The 17,337-nt window shown below is 41.8% G+C and overlaps 1 protein-coding gene and 1 pseudogene across 5 annotated transcripts in view; both read right to left on the bottom strand.

Annotated features, from left to right (window-relative positions):
- Positions 1-17,337, bottom strand: part of DLG2 (discs large MAGUK scaffold protein 2) — a 2,018,366-nt gene that overhangs the window by 404,032 nt on the left and 1,596,997 nt on the right. The window lies entirely within an intron of this gene.
- Positions 14,455-15,713, bottom strand: LOC100943589 (annotated as a pseudogene). Its single transcript, XR_152675.3, has one exon. The product of XR_152675.3 is annotated as a leukocyte elastase inhibitor pseudogene (transcript).

Below are 17,337 nucleotides of genomic sequence, written 5' to 3'. Positions count from 1 at the left end.
TGGTCTTCTTACAGAGTAGACCTAGAAAGGTTCAAGTGCACAGCCAGAATGTTAACGAACATCAGGAGAGACCTGTGGTCTTCTTACAGAGTAGATCTAGAAAGGTTCAAGTGCACAGCCAGAATGTGGTTAAGGTAAGATCAGAACACAAATCCAATTCTCAGCCCCAGAGTTTCTTCATTCTGTGCCACTGTGACCTCTTCACATTCTCTGTGACGATAGTTAAATGATAAACACGGTAGTCCACAAATACTGGCCATTCTAAAAATCCCTATTTGTCATTGTTAGGTATTTGGAAGACTCTAAGGCAGTGGTTCTCAACCTTCCTAATGCTGCGGCCCTTTAATACAGTTCCTGTGGGTCGTGACCCACAGGGTGAGAACCTCTGCTCTAGGGGTACATGTCTGTTGCTGATCTACTCTCCAGGACAAACTCCTTGCTTAAAGCAATAATGAGAAATCTCAGCACTTTGCCCTGTCGACTGACCTACATAGGTTCTGACTGGTCTCAGCCTGAAGCAAGAGGAACAATGTAGTGTTTTAATATAATGGGCGTATCCGCGCCTCTACTCATTTTGTTTGGGTGGTTGGTTGTACATCACTCTTCTCATCTTCTGTAGTATACAAGCTGCATCTGAGAAAGTAATAAGGCACCTAGCAGTGCATGAACATGTATCAAAAAGTCCCTTTCCACACAGACTATTCTTCACAAGGAAAGTAAAAAATTGAATTGACAATAGCTTAAGTCAAGTATCAGCTAGGTGCATACATGCCGCTACTTCACAAAGGAATGCATGTTACAGTGAGGGATTTTACGGAAAATACAGGGAAGTACCGCAGAGGGCACTGGCCATTAGAGAATTTGAAGTGAAAGATTTTCGTACAGCAACTGGGATTTTAGGCATCTGATTGACATGGCATTTCATAGCCCTTGATTTCATACAGGATACAAATTTTTCAGGCTAACACACTCTGGTTTACATTCTTTGCAACATCTGAAAAGCGCAGTTATGTGGGGGAAGAAAAGCAGGGGTCTAGAAGTCGGAAATTGGGGTTTCTTCCTGTGTTCACAAGGAGCTCAGTACCCTCAGATGGCACTTTACTTGTCTTGTTTTGATTTTGCCCTTGATTTAAATGCTGACAATTGTTACTGTCCTGCCGATCTACTTCATAGGGAGTTAGACAGGAGACAGCCCTGAGACGAGGAAGGAGTGTGGGCTTGGGAACAAATGGCTTTGGGTTAGGGATTTTCCATCCTTCCTAGTTACGTACTTGACAGCCTCACAGACTGAACACGCTCATCTCTAGCCCTGTCCTCATGCGATGTAGCTAATAGTGCCTTCTCACAGAGGGCTCTGAGGGGGGAAAGAAAGCAATAAATGTGAAAGGAATTCTGTAAAGTGTGAAGCATGAGAAATAGTAAATTGAAATTTCTACCCAGGGAGGTAGGGTGATTTGGTCAGAGGCATTTGTAAATACTAGCCTGAACCTGAAATAAGCCATGGGCCTAAGAAAGAAAAATACGGCTAGAGCCAAAAATAGAACCTATAGGATTTGGCAATTGTATGTGGTGGGTGAGTGATAAGTCTAGCTCAGTTTTCTTGTGTCTGGTTGGGGGTGATTGAGTCTATGGCAGTGATTTTTTCTTTTGGTAGTTTTTGGTTGGGGCTGGGTTTGACCCACCACCTCTGGTATATGGGGCCGGCACCCTACTCCTTTGAGCCACAGGTGCCACCCTATAGCAGTGATTTTTAACTAGTGTGCCAAGGCACACCGTGTGTGCTTTGACAGGATCTTTGGTTTGCCACAAAAATTTTGAAAGATCATTAATTAATTTATTTTTGAAAGGTGTTCGAAGCACACTAAGTATATAGTTTTTATTCCTTTTTTTGATCAACACAATTTAAGTGTGCCATGGAAGTTTAACTGTAAGTTCAAGTGTGCTATGATATAAAATAAGTTGCAAAACCCTGGTCTATAGTATTACTGTATACTGAGAAAACTGTATGAAACATGTATTTGGAGGAAATATTATCTCAGTATTGTACATGGAGAATTTAGGGGATAATGTGTTTGACATCAAGCTAGATAAATCTCATAGTATAGGTATGGATGTTAAATCTCACTAGATAGCTCTGATCTAAAAAGGTTCATTTGGGTACATGATGGAGGTACATTTGAACTTATGGATATTATTCCTAGCAGGGTTGTGAAGAAAAGAATTGAAACCTGAGATGGATAATTTAGGATAGCCCATAATATAGAATGAATAGAGGAAGACAGACATTGAAAAAAAAAAAAACCCAAGGAGTGGAGAGGTAAAAAGGAAACCAAATTTCAACCCAGAATAGGGACAGAGAGATAGTTTCAAGAAGGAGAGTTTGGTTAACAGTCACTAAAGATCTTAAAGAGCTTTAATATGAAACAGAGTGGAAACTAGTTAGTAGAGTTTGAGTTGCATTCTTTAGGCAGAAAAGTGGCCATCAACAATTTTAAGCCAAATTAAGACCCAGAGCAGTCTTTGATCCCAGGTTTGTGAAATAGCTGGAGAAGGGTTAGATGTAGCCAAGCGGAAGAGACTCTGAGGAAGACTGATATGAATTCCAAGGCTTTCTGTCCTAGTATTTCCAGGGAACAGTCCTCACAGAACCTCTCTGTAAAGGGAACAATTACCTTTCTCCTGGCAAACCAGTGTCATTACCAAAGCAAAAAGAAAAAAAAGATTGAGACTTTGCTTCCTATCATTTTTATAGGTTCTATTTTCTACAAACAATTTACTTCATTCAACACTTTATTTTCCTTTTTGAGTTTTCGTGCAGAGAGCTGGAACATTCAGATGCATGCGGACTGTTTGGCTCGGCACTGTAGCCTCGGTTAGTCTGCTTACATAGTATACACTTAGGTCTCACGGAAAAAACCCCATCTGCATAATGAAAGGGGCGCTGTTACACTTGACCTCTGCAGTCTGAATCTGCCTTACAATGGTCACTTCAGAGTCATCAGCATCACCACACATAGGGAAGAAGATGGGCAGGGACAGGAAAAGGACGTTTGTTCACTTCCCTCTAATTGTCACTATTCATATCCCTAAGGTCAGAAGCGTCTCCTCCTCTGCTGTTCTCCTCCGGTTAAAATGTTCAAAGTAGCACTGTGGTCATTTGTTCAGCTAAGCTTCTACTTATTACCAGGGTCTAGCATTGAAGAGAAAAAAATAAAATCTGAAAGTAAAAATCCAGCAGGATGCAGTGCAATTCTAAGATTTTTGTTGTTGTTGCCACTGTTGGTTAGCAGGCCCGGGCTGGGTTCGACCCGCCAGCCTTGGTGTATGTGGCCGGCGCCCTACCCACTGACTATGGGCACCACCCTCTTTCTAAGATTTTTAATTTGATACAGTGAAGTGAAACTAAGTACTGGCCACAAACCCTTTCCATTTAAAGAAATCCTTTATTTCCTCTGGGATTAATTTTCCATACAAAGGAACTTCTTTTTTAAATGGTTGTGGCTGTGAAAGGCTCCATACTTTGCCTGATATGAGGAAGGAAATGAACTACAGCAAGGACTGTGACAGGGAGCATTACAGTCTAAGTCGGGAGAGAAGACACTCATCTGGTCATTCCGACTCCTTCCTTCCCACGTGGTTTGGCCTCCAGTCTTCCTTTCTATAACCAGCAGCACCACCTACCCAGTTGTTCGGTCCCCAAATCTAGGCATTTCCAGTGATTTTTCATTCTCAGTCAGACTCATACCCAATCCAGTAACAAGCTCTTTTGCTTCTTCTGCAAAAATAGATGCCACCTCTCCAGCGCCGCCACCTCTCCAGCGCCGCCACCTCTCCAGGGCCGCCACCGCTCCAGGGCCGCCACCGCTCCAGGGCCGCCACCTCTCCAGGGCCGCCACCTCTCCCGTGCTACCACCTCTCCAGTGCCACCACCTCTCCAGTGCCACCACCTCTCCAGGGCCACCACCTCTCCAGGGCCACCACCTCTCCAGTGCCGCCACCTCTCCAGTGCCACCACCTCTCCAGTGCCACCACCTCAATGGAAACAACACCTTCTCCGAGCAACAGCCTCCCACTGGTTTTTCTCCTGTCCTGCAGCCACTTCTCACAGTGGCCTGTGAGGAATTGTTTTAAAGCATAAAATCAGGTTGTGATTTGTCTGCCTTATAGAAAATCTGTCAACAACTTTTCTGTTGCAGTTCGAGTAGAATTAGTCCCTTTGCGAACTGTAAAATCTCAGAGGCCCTGTCTGCCCCTTGGTGCTCGTTGCTCACCCTGTCCACCACTCTCCAGGACCTAGCTGTGCTGGTCTTCTTGCTACTCTCAAATGCTCTCACGAGGCCCCCGAAGGCATCTGCATTAACTGCTTGCTTTACCTCTAGGTCAGCTCCTGGACACCTTCTCATTTGAGTCTCAAATGAAAGGCGACCTCCCTGAGGAGGCTTCCCTGGTCTTTCAGCTACAGGTGCTTCATTCCCATCCTACATACTATACAGCCTCTTGGGTTACTCCATATCACCTATTATTCACTGAAATTATCTGTTCATTGGTTCATTATTGTGTTAACTGACTTCTCCGAGAGTATTGCTTCCATGAATAGGGCAAGAAATAAACAAATACGTGAATACACTTACATGCAGAAGAACCTCCATAGATGACCACCTTCCTACATGGACCACCTCCTTAAATTGACCTAATGTCATAGACTGGACATGCACCACATGTATATCAGTACAGCAAGCCTATTCCATGTGGTGACCACCTCCATATGTTCACCACTTGGTTACAGTTCCTTGGGAGGTCAAATTAACAGATTTCTACTGTATATACTATATAATTAAAGAAGAGCAAAAAAGGCTTGTGAAATTAATACTTACTGGGACTAAAGTTATTCAGAATTAGTGAATTCCATGTCTCAAGTCAAAGATCATAGTTTTAATATCACTTAATTCATTCTGTGTATCTTGCTGAAGTAATGCTTTCATAGACTCCATTCCATCTCCCCTGCCTACCTTGGTTCTTTTTTATTTTTCATTGTTTCATGGCTAAAGCTTATTACAGCAAAAAGATACAGAGCAGGGACAACAAAGAGAAAAGGTACAGGGGGAAACTGGGGACAAGGGTGAAAGGGTCCTATCCCAGTACGATCACACACGACGCAATTTCCCACAGCTGTGCATTATGACAACGCATGTGGAATTCTGCCAACCAGGACAGCTAGTTAGAGTCTCAGTACCCTGGGTTTTTATAGAGAGCTGGTCATATAAGCATAAGCTAAATTAAATTTGGCCCGAGGCTGCCTCTGTACCTTGAGTTTCTATGTAGCAAACTACAACCTAGCTCAGTGTATAAAAAAGATTGAAAGCCTAACTTAAGAGTATATTCCAGTTATAAATAACTAAGTCTCAGCAGATCACAGCAGCCAGGCTGCTGTCAATTATAGGTTGCCAATTAGTTACAGAGTGCCCAAATGAGGCAGATGCCTCATCACACAAAGACTGAAGAAGGCACTTGACCACTAGACAGAACTCCCAAAGAAGCACCCAGAGGATTTCAGGAGCCTCAGTCCCCGCTACTGCTCTTTGTCCAGCCTGCTGCTCCTTAATCTTCAGGATGGATCTCAGGTATACTCAAACCCAGGAAACCTTTTCTAATCCCTGAGCTTTGTTTCTACAACACCCAGGAATACCTTTATCAAGGCATTTCCCACACACTAGTAAAGCACTATTTAAAAAATGGCTGTTTCCCTAGTTGGACTGTGAGCTCCCTGATGGCAGTAACCATGAAAATTAACCACTGTACCCCTCATTCTCCAGGTCTAGCACAGTTCCTGTGTTGAAAGGAACACTGGGATGCTTGTTATGCTATTTCTACTGAGTTCCCAAGCAAAGATGCTCACATTTGTCAAGCAAAACTATTTGTGATTAGATTTTGTGAAGACAAATAAATATACCAAGGACCATCTATGTACAGAACCCACTTAACAAAGGAGGAAAATTCATATATACTCTATCACATCTTCTCAAATTTATGAAATAGAACAAATAAGGGGAGGACCCATTGATTGACACTTGAAATCATGGTAGTGGATCTTAAGTTTGGAATAAAATATGTGCTGAAATATATGGAAATGACAATAAGTAGATTCTGCTCTGCTCTAGTAAACTAGTGTCTTACTAAAGATTTCTAGTTGAAATAGCAGTCACAAGAGTTACAGATACAGAATAAAACACTGAGGCAATCAGCCATGGGAGGGCGTTCCAGGGTTTATTGCTGTCCATAGTTGTTCTACTTAACCAAGGCCCAGAGTCATCAGTGCAGCTAAGATGAAATTATAGAACCCTAATCTCCTCACTGTGGTTACACTCAAAGGTCATTTTTAAGTTAATTTTATGAAAGATAGAATAGCCACATTTGCTTTTGCTTTGGTTAAAAAAAAAAAAAAAAAAAAAGGAAAAGAAAGAAAATAGTTTGATTCCAGTAGTCTCAACACATTCTCTAACTACTCACAGTTTTTCATTGAGTTTTGAACATTAAAAATACAAAGGTTGATCCAGAAAAGGCAAATTTATGAAGAAAGAAAATAGGCCAGTGGTCGTCTGGTGCTAGGGTAGGAATGAAGATTAACTGTAAACAGGCAAGAGGAATTTTCTGAGGGCATTAAAGTGTTCTAACACTGATGGCCACATCACTGAGTAAAATTACTAAGTATCACTGGACTGGGTGAAGTTTATGATATGTAAAATATATATCATGAAATTATTTAAAATAAACAAGATTAGAGCAAAATATAAAGTTTGAAATGTATATAGCACAAGATTTTTTCCCCCCTAAATGATATATCATTAAGCATTTAGTGTATTTTTTTTTTTGGAGATAGAGTCACACTATGTCACCCTCAGTAGAGTGCCATGGTGTCACAGTTCACAGCAACCTCAAACTCTTGGGCTTAAGAGATTCTCTTGCCTCAGCCTCCCAAGCACCTGGGACTACAGGTGCCCGCCACAAATGCCCGGCTGTTTTTTTTTTTTTTTTTTGCAGTTTTTGGCCGGGGCTGGGTTTGAACCTGCCACCTCTGGCATATGGGGCTGGCACTTACACCTTTGAGCCACAGGTGCTGGCTTTTTTTTTTTTTTTTTTGTTATCATCGTCATTGTTTAGCAGGCCCTGGCCGGGTTTGAACCTGCCAGCCCTGGTGAATGTGGCCGGCACCCTGACCACTGAGCTAAAGGCGTGAGCCCATTTAGTGTATTTTGTTCGAAATTTCTGTCTTTACAAAACATTTTATCAGATCCCACACAAGCAGACAGCATCACCTTTTATTCATGTTCATGCTTTTTAGCCTTGAAATCAGAGAAGCAAGGACACCGGGCTCAGCTACCAGGGCTGAGTTTAATGAGATGGATGATCCACCAGTATAGATGTGATTTTAGCTGCTGGCTGGCCTTTGGTGAAGTCCTAATATTTGGGCCACAAACAATTTACAAGTACGAGATTTAAAGTTTTGTGCCATGGTAAAATATAAACAAACAAGAAAACAAACACAATTGAAAAGCATGGAAGAGCACAAGCTAACTCCAAGGAGACTCTATTTGTTTTTTCAAGGCTTTTAACTACCTAAACTAACTACCTGAAGTAAAACTGCGAGGCTCCAATTTGTCTTCAACAAAAGACTAATATTTAAAATGTTGTTTTGTTTTGAATTTGTATTTCTTTGAGTATCTACAAAGGAGCCTCTAAGATTTCTGGGTTGTTTTTTTGAGATAGGACCTTGCTCCATTGCCCAGGCTGGGCTCAAGTAATCGTCCTGCATCCCTACACCTAGCTAAATTTTTAATTTCTCTGTAGAGATGAGGTCTTGCTGGTTGTCCAGGCTGGTTTCAAACTCCTGGCCTCAAGCAATCCTCCTGCCTCAGCCTCTCTCAGTGCTGGGATTACAGGTGTGAGTAACTATGTTAGGCCTAAAATACAACTTGTGATTGTAAAAGGCAAAAGAGTAACTTGGTAAGGCTAGCCTGGGCAAAGTGAGGCCAAATTATCCATTAAGTCATTCACTTTTGATTTATTTCACAAATATTTGCTACATGCCTAGGATGTGCCAAGTACTCTCTAGAACCCAGAAAAGAGCCGTGAATAAAATGAAAAACAGAAACAAACAAATTGCTCACATTGTCATGATGAGAATTGGGAGGGATAAAAAACCAAAATAAAAATGAAAATATCTATTTATTTAAAACTTACTATGTCTAAGACATTTTGCTAATTGCTTCATATACATTACCTTATTAACCCCCCCACCGAAGGATGTATCATTCCCATTTTACAGAAGAATGAACAGGCTCAGACAGGCAGAACACTTCATGCTGTCCATAAAAACTAGTAAGAGAGAAGATTCTCCTCCAGTCTGTTAAAGTTCACAGCCTGTGCTTTTGCCTACTGTCCACGCTGCCTGTACAAAAGGCCTTAGAACTGTCGGTAGCTGAATAGTGACTGCCCTCTGAATCTGCAGATACGTCTACCCTTTATCAATAAACATAAATAACAGAGATCTGTCCTAAAATTTGAATTTTTTAATAAATCTTATGTAAATAATATTTATATACACTTGCATATATACATATGTACTGTGTAGGTAAAAATGTCTCTCTTACATTTAAGGAAATGTGAACTTAATATGCTCAAGAAAGCTCTAAATGACTTTCTTTATGCTAGAGAGCTTTAGCTAATGTTTTTTGCCAAATGGTAAATCAAAATTTTGTTTTATATAGACTCAGAATATAGAAAAGGCATAAAGACTTTTTAAATTCATCATAAGCCTACTGATGATAAAGTTTTATTTTAAAAACTGCCTTCATGTTTACATGGATGGAGCTGGAAAATATTCTTTTTAGCCAAGTATCCCAAGAATGGAAGAAAAAATATCCAATGTACTCAGCCCTACTATGAAACTAATTTATAGCTTTCATAGGAAAGCTATAACCCAATTTTAGCCCAGGAATATGGGGAAAGGGGAGAGCAAAGAGAGGGTGGGAAGGGAGGGTGATTGGTGGGATCACGCCTATGGTTCATCCTATAAGGGTACATGTGAATCTCTCTAATTGTAGAATATAAATCTCTTAACACAATAACTAAGAAAAAGACATGAAGGCTATGTTAACCAGTTGGATGAAAGTATTTCAGATTGTATACAGAAACAGTACACTGTACTGTTAGTACAGTACACTGATACTGATAGTATTAATGTACACTGCTATGATTTAATAAAAAAATAAAAAAGAAAACTTTCAGGAGTTTGTATTAATATTGATCAAATAAATAAAGGAGCAGTTTTTTCTTCATTTTTTTATTTTACTACTTTTTATGAAATATCATTTAAAAATGAATCTCAATGGCAAGAGTCTTTTTTCTAATAATCAACTTAACTTTTGTCTGATCTGATTTTTCTCCAATTGCTTTTGCATACTTGCAACACATCTTACCCACTTAGGTAGAAGTGGATAAGTTGTCTTTCCCTGAGGTTAATACTTTTCAAATATTTATAGACTTATTATTACAAGATCCTATCAATTTGCTATTTCATCAAACTGAATTTCTTTTCATAGCCCTATATAATTCAGAAGAAATATGGCTATAGCATAATATGGATAATGTTACTTAATTTTTTATTTTAACAACCTTACCAAGAGTCATAAATTTGTGAAAGAACATTTCTGTTCTAATAGGTGAGGATTAAATAGCAAAGCTCTCATTATCAATTGTCAGATGGTTGAATTTATACAGTGAGCAGAATATTTCTTATGTATAATGAATGAGGATATTTTTAAAGTTAAAACATTTAACATAATAGTGTCAAAGCAATCATCTTTGAATACATGACTACTCTTACTGACAACTGTGGGCCGGGGAAATTGGTCAGTGAGGGCATATCCATTATGTCTAAAACGTTCCTGAAAACTTAGTACTCCTAGCTGGAACCACCAGTCTCATTTCCTAAAAAGAGACTGTCCTGGTGCTGATTACTGCACTCAGATCATCATCCTATCTTTTTGGTCTCCCAGGCTGAGAAGCTCAGTTGTGCTAAATTCTTCCCTTTCTTTCATTTCCTGAGTTATAAAATGACATTGGTTCTGCCTCTGGAACATTTTTGCCATGATCTCCATCTCACGGTATTCCTGCTATTGCCACAGTATAGCACAGTCAAGGTCAGAAGACCTGGATATGAGCCTGGCTCTTCCACAGAATAGCTTGGCAAATCCACTTAACTAAGCCTCAATGTCCTCATCCATAAAATGGGAATAAATCCCTACAGTTTGTGTGTGTGTATGTGATGTAAAATGCAATGTACAAAATTATGATATACATTTGTATATATATTAATTTTTGTCTGTGGTCCCTGGCTTATAATTCCCAAAGGACTTGTTATTTTTCCCTCATCCTTCTGTCTGGGACCTTTGCTATAAAGAGATTCTCTGATTTACTTATTGGATTGTAGGTCATAAGGTCCCCATTTCAGTCCTGCCCTATGCCCTGGAGGAAGGCATAGTGCACAGAGAGGCCAAGAAGAATCTGGACAGATAGTCCTTGCTGGGTTTACTCATCCAGCTAGCATTAGATCATATCTTTTTTGTCCACTTACATTTCTACAAGGCTGTCAATCGTGCCTATCCATGAAGTCTCCACAAAAGGCCCAAAAGGACTAGGTTCAGAGAGCTCCTGGATAGCTGAACATCTAGAAGATTCTGGAGGGTTGCACCCCCCGGGAAGGCATGGAAACTCCCTGTCCCTTCCCATAGCTCGCTCTGCTGTACCTCATCTGCATCCTTTATACTAGTCTTTATAATAAAGTGGTAAGTAATTATTTCTCTGAGTTCTGTGAGTTACTCTAGCAAAGTAATGAAACTCAAAGAGGAGGTCATGGGATTCTTGATTTGTACCCAATTAATCAGAAGCTCAAGTAAAATAACCTGCGTCCGGCAATTGGCATCTAAAAGGAGAAGCAATCATAAAGATTCAACCTGATGGATCTGACCATATCTCCAGGTAGAAGAGGATCAGAGTTGAATTGGAGTGGAGGACACTTAGCGAGTGTCCCCTGCAGAACTGACTGCTTGCTTGCTGGTGGGGGGAAACCCCCATGCATCTGGTCACAGATGTCGTCTATGTTGGCCATTGTGGTTTAAGAGCACAGGAAAAACAGGCTGTGTTTCTCTAATCAATTAATTGTTGATAGCAATTACTATTTTTTTTTATTTTTATTTTTTTGAGACAGAGCCTTAGGCTGTCCCCCTGGGTAGAGTGCCAGGGCCTCACAGCTCATAGCAACCTCCAACGCCTGGGTGCAAGCGAGTCTCCTGCCTCTGCCTCCCAAGTAGCTGGGACCACAGGCGCCCGCCACAACACCTGGCTATTTTTTGGTTGCAGCCATCATTGTTGTTTGGCAGGCCAGGGCTGGATTCGAACCCACCACCTTAGGTGTATGCGGCTGGTGCCTTAGCCACTTGAACCACAGGTGCTGAGCCATAATTACTATTATTATTTTCATTATTAGTAACTACCTTCCGTCTCTTCAAGGTGTTTCCTCCAATTCATTCTTTAATATACTAGCAAAGTAATCCTGCAAAGCACTAATTCAATGAAGTTATTTGAAAGCCTTTTATGATTTCCCATCTAGCCCCATGTCCTTCTGCATATTCTATGATGATTCACTCTAGGCTACTAAGCCTTTCGCAAATGACTCCCTCATCCCAGAATGTCCTTCTATCTCCTATTTCTTGTCATAGGCATTAACTTCATTCTGTAGAATCCACTACGAATTACCAGCCTTCATTGGAAAGTAAGAGTTGGAGGATTCATTTGACAACAAGTTTGTAACGAATCAAGACTGTTATGCGGATATAAAAACTGCCATATTAACAAAGGTAGCGTCAAGAACAAGGGCAGGAATAGTTACATTCTATCACTATTATTATTATTAGCTAGCTTTATGTGTAACAGTAGGCCAGTTGAGGAGGATAGGATTCTCAAAGCCCCAACCCTTCTCCAGGTGCCCTGGAACCTGTGTGCCTGAGCTAATCCCAGGATGGTCCCAGTTCTGAGGCCTCCCATGCCTAGGGAAGGGAGGGAAAGAAAGTTAGATGGCTGGAGGCCATCTCAAGAATTCAGGGAAGTCAAACGCAGGGGTTTCTTCTCGAGAAGTCTCAAGAATTCAGGGAAGCAAACGCAGGGGTTTGTTAAATCTGGTCTTGGAAACATCCACCCCCGGGTGCTGCTTCATTGAATCTCTTCAGAATCTCCTATTTTCTTCCATTTCTCCAAGGTAGGCAGCCATGGACTTCTGTCTCTGGTCACACATCACCTTTCCCATGGTGCTGTTGGCCTCACTGTCCAGGTTCTTAGGGTTAGTTATTGTTGGTATTTATCTCAGGGTACTGGGTCCACCACCCCATCTTACTGATCTCCAGATGCACAGTTACCTCCATGTGCTGATCTCAGGGTACTGGCTCCACCACCCCATCTTATTGATCTCCAGATGCATAGTCACCTTGGTGCACCACTAGCTCTATTACCTGGGCCTGCCGATGCTGGCCAGCTGTTGCTTGAGCCCCACCTGGATGTACCATGACTGGACGTTCACCACCACAACCTTCCCCTTCAGCCACAGGTTCGCGCAGAAGGGCGAGCCAGGTGTAGCCTTGACAGGGCGGGCAGGTCTGCCCCATAGCCAAGGTTGAGTCTCAGTTCTCCTTTGTCCTTCTGCTTCCTCACCCTCTCCAGTCTCCCGCTTCCCTGATGAACCCAGGCTGCCACTCTTGAGCCGGGCCTAAATGATAAGGTTCTTTGCACCCTTTTCCTGGTCAGTCTGTTTCTTCATCTGGGACTCAGAGTCTCGGGCTCGGCTTCCTCGGGAGCCTGACCGCCCAGCTGCCTTCTCGCTCTGCTCAGCTCCCTGCGGGCTCTCTTCTCCTGCTGGGCTTTCTGTGCCAGCTGATGGTGATAAGCCTTTGTGCCATCCTCTCTCCTCCAGTGAAAAGCCTGCTTTGCGTAGAAGGAAGCTGAAGAAGCCACCCTCCCGCTGCCCAGCCTAGTGGCGGGACAGCGCCGCCTCCTCCTGCTCCCCTGACCCTGCTGCAGCTCCACGCCCCCCTCCTGCGCCCTCCCGCCTCTCATCAGGCCACGCTAGGAGCGTTGTTTTGGATGTGGAAAACACATCTAACTTTTCTTGTAAATCGTGGCACGCGAGACTGAGGCTCTGGAAATGTCTAGCCTAGAGACGAGAGGGGGCTAAGCAAGTCACCAACACGTGCAACCCCCTGGTCTGGAATGGGCGGTGGACTTCACTATGTGACCTCGAAGGGTAACACTAAAACCGACAAGCAAATGTTGTCAAGAGTCGGAACAGGAACATATCCCCAAGAAGCCCTTCCTAATCCCCGGGGTTACCGGGAGGCGAATTGGACTGGGTGGAGAGATTGCATTTCCTGCCCCCCCAGGATAAGAAAGCAGGGTCTGAGGGCTGGGAGAGTTGAAGATAGCCCTAAAGCGCCACCCCGTAACAGAAAATACGCGCTGTCACGTTCCTGAGATGGTGACTCAGATGCTCATCTCCCCGGAGACTTTTTCTTGCTCTGTCAGAATGATTCATGTGCATTTCTTAATTTCCACTGCAGTTTTACCATGATCTGAGCACTTTCAGCATAAGCAAATCATATCTCTACTTCACCCACGATGACGAAGGCTATTTCTGGACGGGACATGTGTCATCAGCGTCTTACTCTCATAGTTTCTACCACACCTCCTTGAACACGGAGATGTTCAATGCCAGGAACAGATTTATTTTTATGAACATGGGCCCAGCACTCATTCTTCAGAAGTAAACAAAAGCTTTAAATTTGAGGATCGAGCTTTGCTATATAGTAAACTTTATGAGAATTAAATAATATGAGGATTATTTTCTAATAGTTACAAAATAGGAATGCCAATCTAAAAACTGAGCAGGACAAAACGCAGTCAATCTCCTTTAAAGGGACAGTATTTGGAGGTGGAACTGCAGGACGTTCACCCGAGGTACTATTCTGCTGGTCCTGACCTCTTCTCTGGGTAAGAAAGTTCTCAGGGTTTTATAAATAGTGTTCATTGATTCTCTGTCTGAGAAAATGTAGAAGTGAAATCTGTTGTATGTAGATATTGAGGATTTTATTAAAATCGATGGTAAACCTTTGCAAACAGCCTGGAGATGTTCCATTATTTGCACCATCGTTTGTTGGAAACTGAAAGTTTAGGCAAATTGGCGATATTAGCATCTAGTTTTTTCTTTTCTTTTCTTTCTTTTCTTTTTTTTTTTTTTTGTTTCTGGAAAGTCGTTTTATTGGTAAAAAAAGATATAGGAAAATCATCACCATGGAAGACCAAGGTAATAAAGCCCTAAGTTTGATGTTGTATTGACATAGTCTCTTTCTTCTATGGGGAAGAATATCTGCCCATGAACAGGATGCTGGCTGAGGGATTGTGCCAAATAAAGAAAAGGAATGGATGGTTGGCAATGAAAGTTTCCCCTGACATCTTGCTACAGAAGAAAACCTCCACTGCTGTTGCAGCCGCTGCCTCTGTACACTTTTCATTCACTTCCACAAAGGACTTGTGGACAATTTTTGATACAAAAATACCGCTGGCTCCTGACATGCCAGACAGATCAGCCTCGCTGCTATCAAACAGGTCCTCCACACCCAGGCGGGTGAGGTGGTTGTTGAGGACATAGCTGTCTTTCAGTTTGAACCAGGGTAAGCCAACATTGACTTGAGTGACTGCCAAATGCTTGGTCCACTCCTGCAGTTTTGCCAAAGTCAGTTGCTCCTCAACCTTCTTCAGGCCCGTGGAGTCATCCTCGATGTCGTAGGGCAGCAGAATGAGCATGCTCAGCTCCTCGCCCTGGTAAGGCAGTTCCAGCACACGGGTCTTAAAGTCCTCGATGTAGCCAAATGGAAATGCTTTCTCCTGATACATCATTTTCACTGTTTTTGTGTCTTTCTTATTCAATCTGAATGGTGCATTGGCTGTGTCTTTTTTCCTGAATTGATTCTGCCAGTTTCCCTTGAAATAGATGGCATTCACTAACACAAGTTTAGTCATGCTACCAACCATATCTTTAGCCAACAGTTCCAGAATTTTCCCTTCCGTCTGTCCTTTCACCCACTGGTTTATGGTTTTCCTTGCATCTTCAGAGGCATTCTGAAAGTCTGCACTGGCCAGTTCAGCACCATACATTTTCTGAGTCGAATCCAAGAACTCAGTGAGGAATTAAAGATTTTCTCTCCATATAATCTATTAGCAAGTTTCAGAATGTAGGGTGCTCCACTTTTGTTGATATCAGCATTCAGATTCTGAAATCTTGAATGAATCTCCTCAACCATATTGAAATGCAAAGTCTTGGATAGTTGTGCTGCAGTGTTGCCTCTGGTCCCTAGAAAGACCATGGCCATCGCTGATGAAATGCTGAAGGGAAAGACGAAGATGTTTCCAGTCGGATTGTCTTCATTTAAGGCACGGAACAGGTCTAAGGTGAAGTGGTTGTTTGCTGCACTCAGCTTCTCCATGGTGAAGGCCGCTGCGCACAGGCAGACTCGCTGGGCTGGGTGCCGGATCGAGGTGTCAGCATCTAGTTTTTTCACATTCCCTCACTCCTCTATACTTTTAATTCAGCAAAGAATATAGCTAGTTGCTTCACAATGTCAACTAATTCACATCTTAAATATTCCTTAATATTTTCCAAAATTCAGAAGAAAACTGAACCTCCCTTAAAGGAATAGCTAAATAAATTATTATGGATATTATTAATATATAGTATTTCCCTTATATCCACATTCCAAGACCCCCAGCAGATGCCTAAAACTGAGGATTGTACCAAACCCTATATATCTATGCTTTTTTCTGATATATACCTAAGATAAATTTTAATTTATAAATTAGGCACTGTCAGAGATTAATAGTAATAATTAAATAGAACAATTAAAACAATATCCCAGCATCACTACTTTTGTGCTTTGGGATCATTATTTTGTAAAGCAAGGGTTACTTGAACACACACTGCACTAGGGCAGGTGATCTGATAAGTGAGATGGCCACTAAGTGACTAACAGGCAGATAGAACATACCGTGTGGATACACTGGACAAAGGGATGATTCAGGTCCCAGGTGGTCAGCAGGAGATTTTATCATGCTACTCAGAGTGACACACATTCAAACCTGCAAATTGCTTATTTCGGGAATTTGCCATTTAAGATTTTTGAACCATGGTTGACAAAAGATAACTGAGACTATGGAAAGTGAAACCACGGGTGAGGAAGGAGGATTATATTGTGTAATCATCAAAAAACAGGGTTGTAAATACAATGTGGATGTTTGAAAAAATGCTTATGGTATAGAAAATGAAATAAAAAATGTAAAATTGTATGAGTACTTAGAAGTTCAACAGCTTTCAGAATGATTTTGTCAAAAAAATCTAATCTGATCATATAATTCTTGGAGACAATTCCTTATGAGTCTCTTGCATTTCTGCACATCTTGCTGGCAGAAGCCGTTGTTTGGGACTCCTGATTCAAGAATATCTCCACAGTGCACAAACTTGAAAGATAGACAGTGTCTCTCTCTGGAGCAAAAAGTAGGTTCGTGCCTTGTTCAACATAATAAGATCATGTCTTTCTCCATAGCAAAGGCCAAGTAGGCTTACTGCTCATCATTACAGATACGGGTTCCCAGGCTCAGGGTTTCTTTCCCGTCATACAACCCACTGCGTGCACAGGCCTCGTTTGGCTTTCTTTGTGTTGCCCTGTGGGAATAGGGAACTAGTGAAAGGCTGAAACTCTGGCTATAGCTGTTATTAGGAGTAATAAGTCTCTGATCTCAGACTCTTGATCCTCTGTTAGTGTCCATGACAGTGTGGTAGGCTAACTTGTTAGCTTGCAAGTAAGTTAAAAATCTCAGACCTTTCACAGCTCTTCACATTCACTCTCTTGCTTAAACCTGCTTAACCTTTTTTCAGCGGCATCCCATGAATTTAGGACAAAGTTGCTAGTAATAATAACATCCAAAAACAACAGTAGTAATAATTGCTAATATTTAATGAGTGGCAAACATTGCACTAAGCATGTGACAGGTCATATATCTCACACTGGTTGTTTCACCATTTAATATGTGAGGAAACTGAGGCAGAGGCTCACTGGTTTAGGAGAAACAAGGGTCATCACACACTCAATTTCTCTCACTTTTGATCTGAATCTCATTTATCCCTTGGGACTCTGTTTAAATGGAATTTCCTTAGAAAAGTCTTCCCTTGATCTTCATTTT

The sequence above is a fragment of the Otolemur garnettii genome, unplaced genomic scaffold, assembly GCF_000181295.1.
Source record: "Otolemur garnettii isolate 467f Iridium unplaced genomic scaffold, OtoGar3 scaffold00001, whole genome shotgun sequence".
Taxonomy (NCBI): Eukaryota; Metazoa; Chordata; class Mammalia; order Primates; family Galagidae; genus Otolemur; species Otolemur garnettii.
The sequence above is the reverse complement of the archived record's forward strand: the minus strand, read 5'-3'. Positions and strand labels throughout refer to the sequence as shown.